Raw genomic sequence first — 18,975 nt, forward strand, 5'->3', positions numbered from 1 at the left:
TTTTATTTTCGCGGTTTCTTACGTTTCGGCCAAAACCGATAATGCTATTTCGGCCGAAAATTTTCGGCGGCCGAAATTTCGGTGCATCCCTACTGGTGACCATTTTAGTCGCCATCTGGAAGCCCTGGCAAAGGATGTCTGGGCTTTGAGTAGGACACCCAAGTTCTCCCTACTCTGATCTTATTCATAGACCTTACTTTTTGTACACAGGGCCATTGTCATGCTGGAACATGTTCGTGCCCACTAATTCCAATGAAAGATATTGTAATTGTACAGTGCACAAAGACATATGTATGAATATTCTGTATAGGTGTTACGAAAGCTCAGGTTGCTCTGATAGCAACCTTCAGCTCTTCTGCGTTGTTACGTCTATGTCCAGCGAGTTTGTTGGCCAATCAAGCACATTGATCCATGGTCCTTGGCAAACACAACTGTCTTCGCACACTATGATGCACATATATATGGGTGTTTCTCAAACAATTAGAATATGATTTATTTCAATAATTCAACCTAAAAAGTGAAACTCATTCATTACACACAGACTGATATATTTTAAGTGTATATTTCTTTAAATTTTTGATAATTATGACTTACATTTAATGAAAACGCAAATTCAGTATTTCAGAAAATTAGAATATTGAAGACAACAGGTACAGCACTCAGTACTTGATCAGGATCCCTTTGCATGAATTACTGCAGCAATGCAGCGGACATGGAGGCAATCAGTCTGTGGCACAGCTGAGGTGTTATGGAAGCTCAGGTTTTAATTAATATATGTAATATTTATTCTGAATGTGTGCAATGAATATATGATACACTTTTTGAATTGAATTACTGGTTTCCATAAACCTTTGATTGGCGATTAATGAGGCCAGTGTGGAAGTTCGGAAACATGCTCCAAAAGTGAGTCAGTCCCCATAGACCCCAGTGTTAAAATGACCAACACTACTGGAAGCCAACTAGAAACAGAAATAAACATGTTTTGGTCTCTATAGCTAGATTTCTATATATAACAAATGTATTTTATGTAACTTTTTTTTGTTGTTTTTCAGACAACCTTTGGGTATGTCAGAATGTTTGTCCAGTTCATATACAGACTATGTTATTACTGTGTGACACACTAGTAGCTCTCTCTGCCACTTTTTCAAATCAATCATATAAACTTATGCTCACTCGGTGCTCAACATTAATGCTTGCCCTCTTGCCAAGGGCAATTGGAATGGCTTATGCAGTTTCTGATCAGAATGTAAAGAACAAGCCAGTGATGCAGGTTTATGGATCAAATCAGCAAAGGAATTTTTTACAGTTGGTTTGAAAAGTATTTTGGTGGCCACAAGGACCAGGATATACCTGCTGAAAGTCCAGGAGGTAAGGAGAAAATTTAAATAAATGCAATTACCATAAAAACTTTGAGGGGAGCTTATAAGTCAAATGATGATTTTTGATGTAGTGTAGCATGGTAACATTAACATAACTAATGACTGTGATTGCATAAGCACACTATTGTTCTTGTTTTATCTGTTTTATTATATTATTTTACAATAAATATAAATCTGCTTTATCTCCTATCTCTTTTAACATGTCAATATCATTCCAGCTCTATTGTGCTCATTGAGATCCCACATGCTTCTTTTTTATACAGCTATTGTGTCATTTTTTTTTACTGTACAGTAAACCTTGGATTGCAAAGTTTTGCAAGACAAGCAAAATTTTAAAATACATTTTAACTAATGGTTCTTCTCTCTTGCACGCTGCAGGATTATGAGTAAACATCTCCCATGCTCAGTCTCAGTGCGTGTGCATCATTTGTATAGTCTACATCCATGCGCGTGTGTACAGTTTATTTTAACATTGTAACCATGTGTGCACGCATAAAGCATTAGAGAGGTTCCTTGTTAAAGAAATTTCCTGACAGAGCAGTTTTTTCGTTAGTGAATGTGTTTGTGAAAGTCATCCTACACAGTAACCCTTCTCTCCTCTCTCGTCTTCCTTTAGCCACGATTCTTTTAAAGGTAATGTGTAGGTTAATTTTTTAATTTTTTACTGTATATATTGTATTAATAATTTTCATATGAATATGTTTGGGTTGTGGAACAAATTATCAGAGTTTATGGGAAAATTCACATTGAAATATGAGTGCTATAATATACAAGCACACTTCTGGAATGAATTATGCTCACAATCAAAGGTTCAACTGTGTTTAATAAATTTAAACTACAAATACAAATGAATGAAAAGAACTGAGTGAATAAACAATATGATGTGCAAGGATTTCACAGCATGTCCATGGCCATAGCAATACAGCTGTGGTTTAGCAATTAGTGTCGCTGCTTACTAAGCAAGAGACCCAGCTTTAATCAATGTATGACATTGGACAGAATGTCCTTTATTACACAATTAAACTTTACATTTACTTGCAAAAATGCATCTCTAGTCACCAATTTGCTTTCTAGCAAGCATAGTATCTAATGTTAACAATTGACTTGTTTTAAAATTCTCTTCATCCATCTGTTAGAGTCATGGGCGTCGCTAGGCCATTTTTAATTACTTAATTAATTTGATATGAAAGCGTCGGCGGCAGACTTCGGCTCTTTCGGCTCCTCCCCGTCTTCAATTCGCCGTCACAGAGCAAGGATTAAGGCAAGGTGTGTGTTTTTCGATAAATTGTTATATCTGTATAAGTTCAGTCCTGTCTCATAAACACAGTTTACAAAATGTCATGAGGGATTCATCAGTTAAATCTTCGTTGTGTTCACCCTCATCACACTAGCTGTTTCCTCTGGTGAAAATGAAGCCCTTAATATACACTCTATGAACCTATAGTCTACTTTATAAAACAATTATGCCGTTGCTGTTTTAATTGGAAAAGCTAACTGTCTATATAAAACATTGCACAGTGCATATGGCATTAACTACCATGGAGTTATGCAAATAATTGATTAAAATAGTGACAGACAGCATTCAGTGCACTCGTTTTAACTGCATAGCAATGTGATTTACAGAGATAGAAAAATTCTTTTTTTTTTTTTATAAATATTGTATTGTATTAAATAATGTTACTCTTAGAGTAGGGTTTTTTGTCACTTTGATTTAGAAAAACTTACTTTTTTTGAGGAATAGAAACAAAAAAGAATGATATTAAAAAGATGCTTTGTTTAATTACATTATAACAATGTTTGTCTATATTAATGAATTTGAATAAATAGCCTAGTAGTAGCTAAAAAATTGCCTAGTAGTAGCTAAAAAATTTTAAGAAGTTGAATAGAGAACCTACTGTCTGATTTATGTAGCTAAAATACTAAATTAAACTAGATAACATAATGATCAAAGTTTAAAAATTTATATTTAACTGTAGGTGGAAGGTTTTTCAAGTTTTTCTTATAAAAAAACCTTCCATCTACAGTTCTCTGTTCAGTTCTACTATCTGAAAGGGCAGCCTCTTGGGCACATTAACACTGTGTTCCCAACATTGATTGAAGTCATTGCATCAGAAACTATTTTTCACATTTTTTTATGTTTGCCAGTTTCCAACAAAAAGCAGCAGTATTGTCAAAGAATTAACAGATACATGTTTAACATTATTAGCACCTACACAATTTATTCCATTGTCCAGCCTCAAAGGTGTGTTGTTTATATTGCTAATCAATGCAAGTTTAAAGGTATATGCTGTTTTCTGGTACCATTTTTCTGATTGTACCTGTACATAGAAAAATGTTTATATGGTAAACAACGTGTGATCAAGAAGACTCATTTGAGTACTGATTCTGAACAAGCTAAATATGTGTTAAACATCCCCCTTAACTGAAAATCCTAAAAACGCCCCTGGTTAGAGTGTACTTTACACTTAATGTAATAATTAGTTTTGCGTATTACAAATGTAAAATTTCACACAATTTAATTTTCCTTTTACCCAATTTCTCAGTCATAGAGCACTTGGTTGACAAAATAAAACGATAGTTGTATAGCCCTCGGTTTTTCTTCAGTGTATTCCACTACTTTTTTTTTTTTTTTTGCAGATGGAACCTTACAGACCCATAGGAGCTTATTATTATTTTAGTAGTAGTAATAGTAGCAGTACAGGGTTAATAATAGATTAAACCAAAATAAATACATACAAAATATTACTTTGTTAAATACTTTGTTTACTTATTTAATTTAGCTTGGCCAATAAAGTTGCAAGTAAAACCTCTTTGAAAAAAAGGTTTAAGCCCTGAATTCATGCTGAAAGCAAGCAAGTCCTACACACCAGTGAAGAAGAAATTAAGTTACGTCAGCAATAAAGATCAGCAGTAGGTAGCTTGGTAAGGTTATCCAGTCACTCCAGACACATAATATATATACAGTGGTGTGAAAAAACTATTTGCCTGATTGCTTATTCTTTTGCATGTTTGTCACACTTAAATGTTTCTGCTCATCAAAAACCGTTAACTATTAGTCAAAGATAACATAATTGAACACAAAATCCAGTTTTTAAATGAAGGTTTACGTTATTAAGAGAAAAAAAAAACTCCAAATCCACATGGCCCTGTGTGAAAAAGTGATTGCCCCCCTTGTTAAAAAATAACTTAACTGTGGTTTATCACACCTGAGTTTTTCTGTAGTCACCCCCAGGCCTGATTACTGCCACACCTGTTTCAATCAAGAAATCACTTAAATAGGAGCTACCTGACACAGAGAAGTAGACCAAAAGCACCTCAAAAGCTAGACATCATGCCAAGATCCAAAGAAATTCAGGAACAAATGAGAACAAAAGTAATTGAGATCTATCAGCCTGGTAAAGGCCGGCCAGGAGTGGCCGGCCGACCAAAATTACCCCAAGAGCGCAGAGACAACTCATCCGAGAGGCCACAAAAGACCCCAGGACAACATCTAAAGAACTGCAGGCCTCACTTGCCTCAATTAAGGTCAGTGTTTACGACTCCACCATAAGAAAAAGACTGGGCAAAAATGGCCTGCATGGCAGATTTCCAAGGCGCAAACCACTTTTAAGCAAAAAGACGAGACAAAAGTTGAACTTTTTGGAAGGTGCATGTCCCGTTACATCTGGCGTAAAAGTAACACAGCATTTCAGAAAAAGAACATCATACCAACAGTAAAATATGGTGGTGGTAGTGTGATGGTCTGGGGTTGTTTTGCTGCTTCAGGACCTGGAAGGCTTGCTGTGATAGATGGAACCATGAATTTTACTGTCTACCAAAAAATCCTGAAGGAGACTGTCCGGCTATCTGTTCGTCAACTCAAGCTGAAGCGATCTTGGGTGCTGCAGCAGGACAATGACCCAAAACACACCAGCAAATCCACCTCTGAATGGCTGAAGGAAAACAAAATGAAGACTTTGGAGTGGCCTAGTCAAAGTCCTGACCTGAATCCTATTGAGATGTTGTGGCATGACCTTAAAAAGGCGGTTCATGCTAGAAAACCCTCAAATAAAGCTAAATTACAACAATTCTGTAAAGATGAGTGGGCCAAAATTCCTCTAGAGCGCTGTAAAAGACTCGTTGCAAGTTATCGCAAACGCTTACTTGCAGTTATTGCTGCTAAGGGTGGCCCAACCAGTTATTAGGTTCAGGGGGCAATTACTTTTTCACACAGGGCCATGTAGGTTTGGATTTTTTTTCTCCCTAAATAATAAAAACCATCATTTAAAAACTGCATTTTGTGTTTACTTGTGTTATCTTTGACTAATAGTTAAATGTGTTTGATGATCAGAAACATTTTGTGTGACAAACATGCAAAAGAATAAGAAATCAGGAAGGGGGCAAATAGTTTTTCACACCACTGTATATATAATATTATATGTGTGTGTGTGTGTCTAAAATAAAATAAAAGCATGGCCATTCATTGACGTTGGCAGACAGGTGTCTCTTTATGGTTTGTATTCCCACAGATATAGTGCATCCGGAAAGTATTCACAGCGCATCACTTTTACCACATATTGTTATGTCACAGCCTTATTCTAAAATAAATTAAATTCCTTTTTTTCTTAGAATTCTACACACAACATCCCATAATGACAACATGAAAAAAGTTTACTTGAGATTTTTGCTAATTTATTTAAAATAAAAAAATTAAGAAAGAACATGTACATGAGTATTCACAGCCTTTGCCATGAAGCTCAAAATTAAGCACAAACGCATCCTGTTTCCCCTGATCATCCTTGAGATGCTTCTGCAGCTTAATTGGAGTCCACCTGTGGTAAATTCAGTTGATTGGACATTATTTGGAAAGGCACAAACCTGTCTATATTAGGTCCCACAGTTGACAGTTCATGTCAGAGCAAAAACCAAGCATGAAGTCAAAGGAATTGTCTGTAGACCTCTGAGACAAGATTGTCTCGAGGCACAAATCTGGGGAAGGTTAACGAATAATTTCTGCTGCTTTGAAGGTTAGCACTGTCGCCTTGCACCTCCAGGGTCCGGGTTCGATTCCCAGCCAGGCTCGATTTCCGTCTCTGTGTGCATGGAGTTTGCATGTTCTCCCCGTGCTTGGTGGGTTTCCTCCCACAGTCCGAAGATATGCAGGTTTACATTGGCTACGTTTACATTGCAGATCTCGATGCCCAATTTTGATTTGTTGCCTATATATGATTTTTTTTGACCATCTGTTTACACGTTCTTTCAACTATGACTCATATCCGATACACGTGTTTACACTTGCCATGCCATCTGAAGCATTGAGCATATTTAAATGGAGATTCTTGCGCTACACACTAGCCAAGATAGACAAAGGTGAAGTATGCTTGACGCTCTGCGATATATGCAAAGTTCGCGAAACTTTACCATGGTTTTAAAACGAAGGAGGAGAAAAAAAAGGCATAATTGCAGCCTGCGCATATGCTTCATTCACCAAATACTGATTTCTTAATTTTATTTAGCCCTAATAAGCATTAAAAAAGGAGGGGAGGAGGCCTGGGTGCTTTCCCTTTTCCATGTCACCTGCGATGTTATAATTCCACACGCGCTTCCACCAGAGAATAACATTACATCATTAAACCGTGAAGAAGTCGCAGTTTTAATGATGTACAGAACACAATGCCTCAGGAAATCCGATGTCTGTTTACACAACAATCACATTAGCACATATCTGATTTATTTCCACATATGAATTAGGCCTGAAACCGATCTTGAAATATTGGAACGCATGCATTTTTTTTCCTGTTTACACGGACATAGAACATATCCGATATGTGTCACATGAGCAAAAAATCTGAATTGGGTCACATTTACCTAACAGTGTAAACGTAGCCTAATTGAAATGAAATAAAATGGTTTGTTCCAGACATTGTTCAGAAGAACAGCGTACTTTGATTCAAAAGTTGATTAGAGATGGGAAAACGTACAAAGAAGTGTAGAAAATGATAGGCTGCTCTGCTAAAATGATATAAAATGCTTTAAAATAGAGACCAAAACCAGAAAGCTATTAGCAAGAAGCCCCCGCAAAGTCCAATTAAAAAAAAAAAAAAAAGAGATGTGCTAAAGAGGTTACAGTTCGCCAAAGAACACATTGACTGGCCTAAAGAGAAATGGCGCAATATTTTGTAGACTGATGAAAGTAAGATTGTTCTTTTTGGGTCTAGAGGCTGCAGACAGTTTATTAGGTGACCGCGAAACACTAAATTCAAGCCACAATACACTGTGAAGACACTGAAGCATGGAGGCGGAGAAGGTGTTTCCTGGGCTGGAATACCTGTTCAAAGGTGTCAGAAGTTGGTTAACTCCATGCAGCACAGATGTGAAGCAGTTCTCATAAACCATGGATATACAACTAAATATTAGTTTAGAGATGCACAAGAAAGATTAAACTTCAAAAAATTTTGTTTAAACTGTAAATTCATCACTTTGTAAAGATGAATGATGACACTGCTGTTTTTTTTTAACAGAATAATATTTGTTTTTCTTCACTTTCTGTAAACTAATAATACATTTAGCACATTTTTCTTCATGTTGTGATTCAGAATAGAACGTGCAGGGTGTCCAATGCATTTGTGTGATTTAAATTTAAAGTTATTATATGAATATGAAGCTTCACTCACTTTTGTTAAACACACTGCTATTATTTTAAACACAACTGTATCTGCAGATAGTATTCCATCACAGTTTAGTAGTGAAAACTTAAATAAAAAAAATCTACAGTATCTAAGTATATAAGAAAATATTGGATGTCCAACCGCTTTCAATGCTTTACAGGTATAGGACAGAAAGAGCTGTACAAACGTATCACCTCAGCTAAATCAACAACATATTTGTTAGATCCAATTCTAACTTTAGTGACTACTAAAAGAAGTGATGCGTATAGCTGGAGAGTCGCTTCGAAACGTTATAAATTCTTGACTATATTTAGGTCACGTACTTAAATCTCTCAAATTGGCAGTTATTAATCCTATTCTTAAAAAAACCTACCCTAGATCATAATAAAATAAAATAACTAATTACACACCGATTTCAAACCTTCTGTTTATATAAAAAAATATTAGAAAAGTGGTGTCAGCTCAAATATGCGCATTCTTACAGGAAAACAATATCTTAAAATCGCAAATGATTTGTGTTTAGCTTCTTATATTTATATAGTGCTTTTATCAATGGTCATTGTCTCAAAGCAGTTTCACAAAATAAAAAGAAAATTTATGGAAATGTGTATGAGTGAAAAAAATGTGTTTAGATAATAATGAGATTGTGAGATTGCCCCTAATAAGCAAAGTAATGCATTAGAGTATTTGAATTACTTTTTAAAAGTAATCTAACCCGTTAAGTACGCCATTTAAGTGCTTGGTTACTTGGTTGCTTTTTCAAAAATGTAATCCGTTATTCAGACAATTTGTGTTTGTGTGTGTGAAAGTCATCCTACAAGCCCTGTCCTCGATAACCCGCCCCCGTCTGTTATACCTGCTGTCATACTAGGGTCATACTCACCTATTCGGTTCGACTATGCGAGGACCAACGCGCAGAAAGATGAAAACCTAACCACAGCGGCAAAACTCGCGGTGAATCTTGATGAACCATACTTATGGTTACTGCGCGTAGGTGAGATGGGGTATTAGTATTTAACAGATTATGGGCCAAACTTCGCTGAGTGATGGTAGAATAATTACAAAGGTCTTGACTAAAACAACATGCATGAGGAATCACAAAGTAGTATTTATTTTTCTGCAATGGAAAAGTACTCTAACTAGTTAATTTTATCAGAAAGTAACGCTGTAATGTAACAGATTTCTTTTTGAAGACAGTAGTTTTGTAATGTAATGTAATTAGTCCCTCAACACAGCTAATGAGCAAGCCGAGGGCGACGGTTGCAAGGAAAAACTCCAAGATGGCAATAGAAAGAAACCTTGAGAGGAACCAGACTCAACAGAGAACCCATCTTCATTTGGGTGATAACAGATAACAGAAATTATATAATGACATCATGTGTGTTAGGCTGCTGGAAGTTCAGTATAACAGAAGTTGTCCAAGTTATCATGGAGTCCAGGTCAGCACAGGGATGAGTCAGGAGGTGCGTAGATGAGTGTGTGCATTTAAATGTACTGGAGTATGAGGTTATGGGATGAATTATGTGTATGCCAGGATACAGAGAAATATTTCTGTTTTTTCTTTTTTTTCAAAGGATGCAGGCTGCTTGTCAGTACCACGTATTATGAAAACTACAGCAGGGGCAGAGCTTTTTCTTACAAAGGTATTGAATAGTCTTTCAATTATTGTTCTTAGCCTAGACTTAAACACAGTCTCAGTGTTTAAGTCTAGGCTAAAAACCTACTTATTTAGCCAAGCATTTTTGTAAACGGATTTGCCTCCGGAGCAGTATAACTCTCATTGATCACTCAGGTTAGTTGACAGTTAAGTGATTGGTCCATGACCTTGTACTTTAAATGCACACTTTCATCTAGTGCTGCTAATATCCTGAACGGCATCTACGCTAATTCTTTTCCACCTGTTCTTCCTTTCTCTACCAACCCGAGGCATCTGGAGATTGTGCCAGCTCCAGTACACAGAGGCCAACCCTGCAAGTATCTTAAGGCATCCAGAGAAGAATTACCTCCAGCTGGATTCTGCTTCATGATGGTTTGGATCTACACATGCTGCTCCTGAGCTCCCAGTGATCCAGACCCCCTCTGCTCACTGCACCTATCTGACTTATCCTGGTATCATGCTGGTGTCAAACTGAACTGGACTCCATGTTAACTTAGACATTGAACTTCCAGCTGTCTAACACTCAGTATGACTGCAGATCAATTTCTGCTATTTGTTATGGTCCAAATGAGGATGGGTTCCCTGGTGAGTCTCTCAAGGTTTCTTTCTATTGCTGAGTTTTTCCTGTCCGCCGTCGCCCTTGACTTTCTCAGCAGGGACTATCTGATCATTATGATCTTTACACATTTTTACTTTCTCCTACACATTTCCATAACCTTTCCATTATCATTTTGTGAAGCTGCTTTGAGACAATGACCATTGTTACAAGCGCTATATGAATAAAATTTAATTGAATTGAACTTCCAGCCACCTAACACCCAGTATGACTGCAAAACAATCTCTGCTATCTGTTATCACCGAAATGAGGATGGATTCCCTGTTGAAACTGGTTCCTTTTAAGGTTTCAAGTAAAAAATTGATGTCACAAATGGAAGCTTCCTTCTCTTTAAAAAGCTTTCTGAGAAATTCATGGAATACCTTACCTCGCAGATGATAACAGTACTCTGTGGAGTTTGTACCTTATTTCTGTTATCACTGCTGCTAATGAGAGATTGCTCTGTCCAAAGAACTGGAAACTAGGCTACTTTACCTATTATAAGATAGGAGCTTAAGGCTGTCTTTTGTCAAAACCGGCCTGTACTCTTTTTGGAACAGAATACCATCACCAAGGAATACCATCACCTTTAAGCGAGAGCTGTAAACTTATTTTTGCTTTTTCTATTTTGGCCACAACAAAGTCTAAGGCATGAAACAAACTGATAAAAAATTAGAACAACTCTAAGAACCTACCACATCTCATGTCCATTTTAGGTGAGTCAGTGACTATATCTGGATCATTGTACAAATATGGTGGAAAGAACAATCAATCACTTGGTTTTGCTGATGTCAAAATCATTTAAATTAGCATAATAGACACATAACTTGAACATTTTCTTACTTTAATGTAAGAAAGCATTTGGTTAAAGGCCAAGTTCATGTTCAGCTCATTCACAATAATATCAATACCTTATCAAATAAGTGAAACACTGAAACTAATTTTGACCCCTAGTCTGAACCAGAAAGATCCTAGGTAGACCTGGAACATGATTTCAAAAACAACAGAAAGGGAATTTAACTTGAATATACAGGTTATATATCCTTTTTTTTTTTTTTATTAAATGTTTGAAAAGAGTAGTTGAAATTGCCCCAGTTAATACCCAATATTATAATCTTTACCTGCTCGCCATTAGTGTTTCACAACCATTGGTGCTACTATATAGTTTGTTTTTATGACAGTTTAAATGTATTTCTTTTAATTTAGTAAAAAAAAAAAATATATTCAGTTGATTGGTCATGCAATTAATAAAATTTTAAAGGTAATATCATTTATTTTTTGTTTGAATATTTTTCAATTACTGTTTGAAAAAATTACAATGAATAGTTGATACGGTGGTATTTAAAACATGCTTAAAATATTTATATATTACTTTTTGGTTTTATTTCTCTATTCTGCCTTTAACTAAATATCCAGGTTGTAGTTAAAAGAAATTTATATTAAAAATAGTTGTTATTGTTTACATTATATTTAAGACTTACATTCTTTAAATGTCTAAAAAACATGAATATGCTCTATTTTTTGTGGGTTTATAAAGTTTAAAAGTTGTTGCTATCAATTAAGTTCTAGGTGTGAAAGAAAAAAAACATTAAGGAGATTTTTATGACAAATTCAACCTTTTCTGTAGAATGACCCATTTACATTACATTACAGTAATTACAGTTACGGGTAAACAATTTCTTTATTCACATCTTTAAATAGTTTTTTCTTTAAAGTACTCTTCTCTTTTGTTTGGTTCTTTATACTAAAGAAACTATAGAAAATTTGTTAGAAAGCTGATGAGAGGTTAAGAATTTCCACCCAATTCAGTCTAATCTAATAATTAAAGGTTAGTTGAAATCCTATAACATGAAGGTAGAAATTTAAACATTGTGTTTTTAATACAGCTCAATATTTATTGATGATTTTCTATTGATCACTCAGTTTCAGAGTCAAAAGAAAAATGGTTATATACCATTTTTTTAAATAACTGTCATTAAATGTTGATTATGTTGCTAGTGTAAATATGTTTAGTTTTGTTTTGTGCAAATCCTACTTCTGCATCATTACTGGGTATGATAATTTAGTATTTTCTATTATTGGTTAGATGTAGTGTACAATAAAAGGCAATCCTTGACCATGACTTGATTTGTCATGGCCTAAGCACAGTTTAGTATAATTTAAAGAATATTTATTACTTATTCTGTCAGTGAAGCCCAAAACATGTGATATATAATTTGTATCTACAGTATTTTTTAAAAATAAGATTGTCATTAATGAAGTATGACCCAGGAATACAGTTTAAAAATTAAGTACAAAAATAAGCTCCACTTTTAATGTAAAAATAAAATACTGTAAATAAAACCAAGACTTTCACTATTACTATTTACTCATCACTGCTGTCTGTTGGCTCACCAGCCTCTTTCTCTTTCTGGGTAACTCTTACCAGAAACCTACCTGCTTTTGCCTCCTTTTGAGAATCTCACGGGAATGGAACTTTGCATTGTCATTAAACAGAGTGCGCACTGCTACAGCCTTATTTGGGTGGTGATTTAGCAGTTTCCCACATTTTACACACCTCCTTAATCTCACTGGAAGTTAGGGATTCCTCTGTATTTTTATCTCCCTCCTCAGACGAGATCTCCTCCATAACCTCTTGCTGTTGCTCACAGTGCAGATCCATCAGTTCAGCTCAATGTCGTCCTCATTCACCTCCAGTCCCATAGTCTTTTCTAAGGACAAAAAAACGACAACTGGGAACACCTGTTTATAAACAAACATCTCAGGGTCATGTCGAAGAATGCAATCAAGCCACAGTTTTTTTTTTTTTTTTAAGCAGAATTAAGTGTTCTCTTGGTGATCCCATTCCAAGCTTTATTAATGATCTTTGGCAGTGTTTGATGTGGAAATGATCTTTCCAAAACTCTGAGGGTAAGTTTTGTTCCTTCTGTCACTTCAAAGCATCGCTGAAACGAAAGCTTTAGTGTAAAGTTTTTAAAAATTTGAAATGACCTGCTGATCCATGGGCTGAAGTAGTGGACTTGTGTTGGGAGGAAGGAACTTGACTTAAATGAACTCAAATTTCTCCAGTAAGTCGTCCTTAAGGCCTGAAGGATGAGCAGTAACACACACAAACCATGAGTTTATGAAACTCTGAAACGAACTCGTCAGCTGCCTTAGCGTCTGCCTTAGCCTCTCCGTGCCTTACAACACTTGTGGATGCCACTTCTCCTCTTAAAGTTATCAAACCAGCTCCTGCTCGCCTTAAAGCCGTCTACATTTTCTGTCGACGTACATGACAGTTTGCTTACGAGGTCGGCAATCTTTGCCTTTTAGCAGATAAGTTGCTCAGTCACGGTATCACCAGCGAGCTGCTTCTCATTTATTCACACAAGAAGCAACTTTTCTACACAATCCAAGAGACGTGGCCGCTGCTTTGATATCTGCGTGACTCCTTTTGCTGCAGCTAGACCGGCATCTTTTTTTTTTTGCTTTAATACTGCATATCGCTGTCATAGACTTTCTATAAAACTTTGTGTGGTCAGCCACTCACAAGCCTTGTTTGTGCTTCTTAATGATTTCTTTTTTAACTTCCAGCGTGATCATCTCCTTTTTACCACCTTTTTTTTTCAAAATTTTCTTCGCAGGAGTCATTGTTGCAGTACACTAAAGTACTAAAGCGCAGTAAAGAAACAAAAATAAATACCGTAGGTACCCAATCGAAATAATGGTTTTACCACCGCGCTTCACAGCAGCAGCATTTGGGTTTGTGCGTTTCCTGGCTCTTACCGCTGAGTGGCGCTATATAAGTATAGACTGACGCCTCAGGCTTTAGTTCATTCTCTCAAGAATTAATGAGCCACAGTTTCTTTAGAGTTGCACGTAGTAGCATGTGAAAAGTGAAACATTTATGAATTCATGATCAAGAACTAAAATTACAGTTCAAATTTAAAATTAAAATATAATTAAATCTTATTAGGATCAAATTTAAGTAAACGTTACCAAAGTGAGCCTTTAGATTTTATCATGTGTAATTAGAAAAGCTACATGTGTAGGTTTTTTTATGTCATCTTATACTTTTTGTTCTTTAAAATTGTAGCAGCTTTGGTCTCCAAGTGGCGCAGTGATAAAGTGTTGCTCTATCCCTCGGGGATCGCTGGTTCGAACCCTGTTCGCTGGTGATGCTGTTTTCCTCTCACAGCCAAAGAGAGCTGATTGGCCGAGCTCTCTCAGGGGGCTCACTACAGCCAATCAGGGGCGTCTGTGAGCTCGCGCACGCGGAGCGGCTAGCGCTTTCTTCCGAGTGTGTTACTCCGCCCCTAATGGTGCGTGAAGCAAGCAGTTCGAAAAGATGAGGTCGGCTGATGTCACGCGGTTCGGAGGAAACACGGGATAGTCTTCGCCCTCCCGACTAAATGGTAGTAGTAGCTTTAATGTGGGAGCCCCCTAGTGACGGGGAGAAATTAGCCACGACTAAATTGGGGAGAAAATTTTAAAAAACCCCAAAAATTATTAGAAAAAAATATATATATTTGTAGCAGATTTATTAAATGGAATAAATGAAACCAAATGACCATGAAATTCAAACATTGTCAGGACGTTAATTTATATTATATTAATAATTTATGCGTTATTATAAGAATGACATGCAGTAGGCTGTTACAATCAGCATAATTTTATTTAATAATGAAAACATTTTAACAAATTACATTTTTACATCCCAGTAGCACCCCCGTTGCGCTGTAACACCGCCGGCAAAACTATTTAAAATACAAGTGAAACCTTAAACGAATTTACAATCACAGTACTAAATTACAGTACCAATTTAGAATTTAGAAAAAAAATATCACTTATCAATGGATTAATAAAATGATAAGAGTCAGTCTTCTTGCTGTTTTTCCTGACGCATTCATAATTATTAGTCTACTTCTGCTGGTGAGCTCTGGAGAACTTTATGCATGCAGTTGAGCACTGATTAGACTACGCAGAAAATTAAAGAGGAGGATTACGGCTTAACATCCCGAGCCCAAACCTTATTTAAATTAAGTTAACAAATATTGTAAGTAAACAATAGCTCATGTTTAGAAAAGCATTTTTATTTAGTTTGTAAAAATAATCTTGCATCTATTTTTAGATACAGGGTTCGTACACATTTTTACCATTACATTTCCATGACTTAAATGTAAATATTCATGACTTAAGAAACAGTAGTTCTGAGGCACTCACAAGGAATATAAGTTTAAAAAACCTTTTTTTAAACTTGGCTATCCATTAAAAACATGCCAACATGTTTCGGCCTCTCTGGCCTTCTTCAGGGCAAAAATAATGCTGTTAAATTAGTGTAGATGTGGCCTCTTGCAAGTGCTTTTCTTTCAGAAATCATCCCATGAGGCCTGCAAAAAAGTAAAAAAAAAAAAGAGTTTTATTATGCAGTTTGATCACTTAATTTGCAAATTTACAATCAAATTAAATGTTCTAAATGATCTTTTGAGCTAAACAGTTTCATTTTGTAAACATTTAAATATCAATTAATTTATTGGACTTCAAGAAGGAACATTACAATAACTAACACTAGACAAATGAAATATAGTCTAAACAATTACTTTTTTACATTAATTTAAATAATAACATATATATATATACACACATACATTTTTATCTCTATGAGTATTTAAAGTCATGTCTGCTGGTGTCGCTCAATAATAAAAAATAAAAAAAACTTCTCTAGACTTTGAGTTTAATTCATTCCATTGCCGCGTGTCTCGCATTTCGAAACACAAAAACATGCTATTCTTTTTTTTAACCTACTTAAACTTATGCAATATCTTGCTCTAGATAAGTTGCAAAATGAAAAAAATGACAATGTTATTTAATATATTTGCATGTATTTCTAATTACTGCAATGTGTTTATCCTTACCTTTGATCAGTTTGTACATGTCATGAGAAAGGAAAGGCAGCATGGGCTGGTCCAACTGATACATGGTGAGGAAGGGGTCGATTTCTCTCGCAATGCTGTTAAATATTTCCACTTTTACTGGAAATAGATGATCAGCACATCGCATCTTCACCTCATCAAACGACTTCACTTTTTTTTTTTCTTCACACACGACGCCAATACAGACTAGAGAGTCCGTGTTCAACTTCTCATCCAGCGGATTTACATCCATGTCTGAACGCATTATGTAGTATGTGCAACCTGCACAAATCTATGTTGATTAGTGACTTTCCCACATTACGTTTGGCCCGACAAATAAGATTTGGACAAGATTCTTGATTCTGGTCTCGGAAAGCAAGTTGCTGATTTTTTCAACGATGTCTTGAGGTGATGAATGGCCCATAAACTTTACGTTTGGCCCGACAATTGAGATTTAGACAAGATTCTTGATTCCGGTCTCAGAAAGCAAGTTGCTGATTTTTTCAACGATGCCTTGAGGTGATGAATGGCCCATAAACTCTTAGCCGATGTATTTAGTCTTCACCTCGGACCCGTCCCATAGCCTGACATGCATGTCTAACTGTTTAGCCTGTAAATAGTGGTCCAGGCTTTCATCAAATAACATGACATTTACTCGTTGCTTTGATACACTAGCCAAAGTCAGTTTCTTAAAATAAGGAGCCAGTCCAAAATTACAGTTACATGACCGGAAAAAGCTGGCTTATGTCTTCACAAGACTTGTAAGAATAGGGAGAATTAGCCACTTTTAGCACCCACAATACCTCTGCAGTGAGGTTTTCAATTCTGACTGTTGCGCAGCTGCAGCAGCAGACTGGTGCTTTGCACATTTAGCATGGCTAGATATCTCTGCTTCTCCCATGTTCGAAATGTCGAACGTTTTATGGCAAAGTCTACATTTTGCTCGTCCCGGGTCCTGGTCTTTTTCAAGCCATGCATTATACTTACATTATTAAAGTGACATTTTCCCGGCATTGTTTATTTTTGCTCAGCTGCAGCCGAGTTGCCCCAAGCAGAGAACACGTGATGTGACTGATCGCCCGAACGAAGAAATTATTGCAATTTGAAAACCAATATTATCAATTAAACAAATTCAAGTACACAGATATTTTTTAAAAACAAATTTCCATGACTTTTCCAAAACTTTGAGTTTATTCATTTTTCCAAAACTTTTCCAGGCCTGGAAATTGCCATTTTAAAATTCCATGACTTTTCCAGGTTTTTCATGACCGTACGAACCCTGTAGATAGTGCCAGCTGCCACTGTTCTTATATGGCTCTTTATCAGGGTAAATCATTCAGTGACAAGCCTGTAAATTTAAACATCAGTATCAATAAATTGTTTAAATATCATGAGCTATTGATCAGTGATTTACAAAATGACTCTGTTCAGATGCTAGTAAATGCTCATTGCTGCATGTATTTTTAGGCGTGCCAGCTGAAACTTTTTATTTAGAAGTTTCCAATCCAAATCTTATAATGCCCACATGACATCAAACATTCCCCATCTTAATATTTTAACTATTTATTTTAACTATTTAAACCATTAAACTACTTATTTTACAATTTTAACCATTACCATTTAATTTACTTCAAAATAACATTAAGAACAAGAAAAAAATGTAAAATATTATTGATTAAATGTGGGCTGAAAAACTCATGTCCATCAATCTGATATACAGTATGCTGGAGAAACTCCCAGGTGGGAAGACTTTGTTGTAGTTCAAAGACTAGAAAACCTTTAAAATAAACATCAACAGCCTCCACCAGAGTCTGGAACACAGTACAGGATGCGTTACACAGCCGCAATACCATACTATAACTGTACTAAGAACGCCTGCTCGAAATACCCAAAATAAATTATATCCGCTGTTTTAACCACTACAGAGACATCACAGCCAGCGTTAGTTTTCAGAATGACTATTAAATTCAAACATTGTCAGAATGTGCTACTGCGTCAGCAGATGATGCCATTCATCAGCGCTTATTTTTTCGGTATTATAAGAATGAAATGCAGAAGGCTGTTATCTTCATCATAATTTTCTTTAATAAATAATATAATAACATTTTAACAAACTACATTTTTACATTCTAGTAGCACCCCCATTGCGCTGTACCACCTTCGGCAAAACCTTCTAAAGATGATCATGTTGGGAACTTTTTCAGAGACCAGGAGACGTTGGGATATCATTCAAGCAAAAGTTACTCTTTATTGAGAACTCGCCGAGCGTTGCTGTCGTCATCCAAGTCTTGACTAAAAACGCTCTGGAGAGTTTATACTTTACAAGAGGGAGGGATACAAAGACGTAGAGACAATCTAAACAAAGCATAGTGTAGTACTTCTCCAGTACTTGAACTAAAAAAAAAAAAAAAAAAAATCCCAGTTGTGTTGGACTAATGGCACTTAGTTATTAACCTAGTTAACCCAGTGTAAGTATGTATCCAATGATGTAAACTTTAAAGCACTTTTTGTAAGTCGCTCTGGATAAGAGCGTCTGCCAAATGCCTAAATGTAAATGTACAGGAATCAGCCTGGTAATGGAAGTTCCCCTGATCTCATTAGCATAACAGTGGCTTTCAAATGCATAGGTACTGATCAAATTAGCCTGACAGTATCACCCAAACCTTTACATTATTATAGAGACAAAGGCACAGCCTGGCCTTGAGATTAGCATTCACATTGACTTTGGGACCCTACCCAGTGGTCAGGAAGTACAGTTAGGCCCAAAAATATTGGGACAGTGACACAAGTTTTGTTATTTTAG

This window comes from Clarias gariepinus, chromosome 16 (assembly GCF_024256425.1).
Source record: "Clarias gariepinus isolate MV-2021 ecotype Netherlands chromosome 16, CGAR_prim_01v2, whole genome shotgun sequence".
NCBI lineage: Eukaryota > Metazoa > Chordata > Actinopteri > Siluriformes > Clariidae > Clarias > Clarias gariepinus.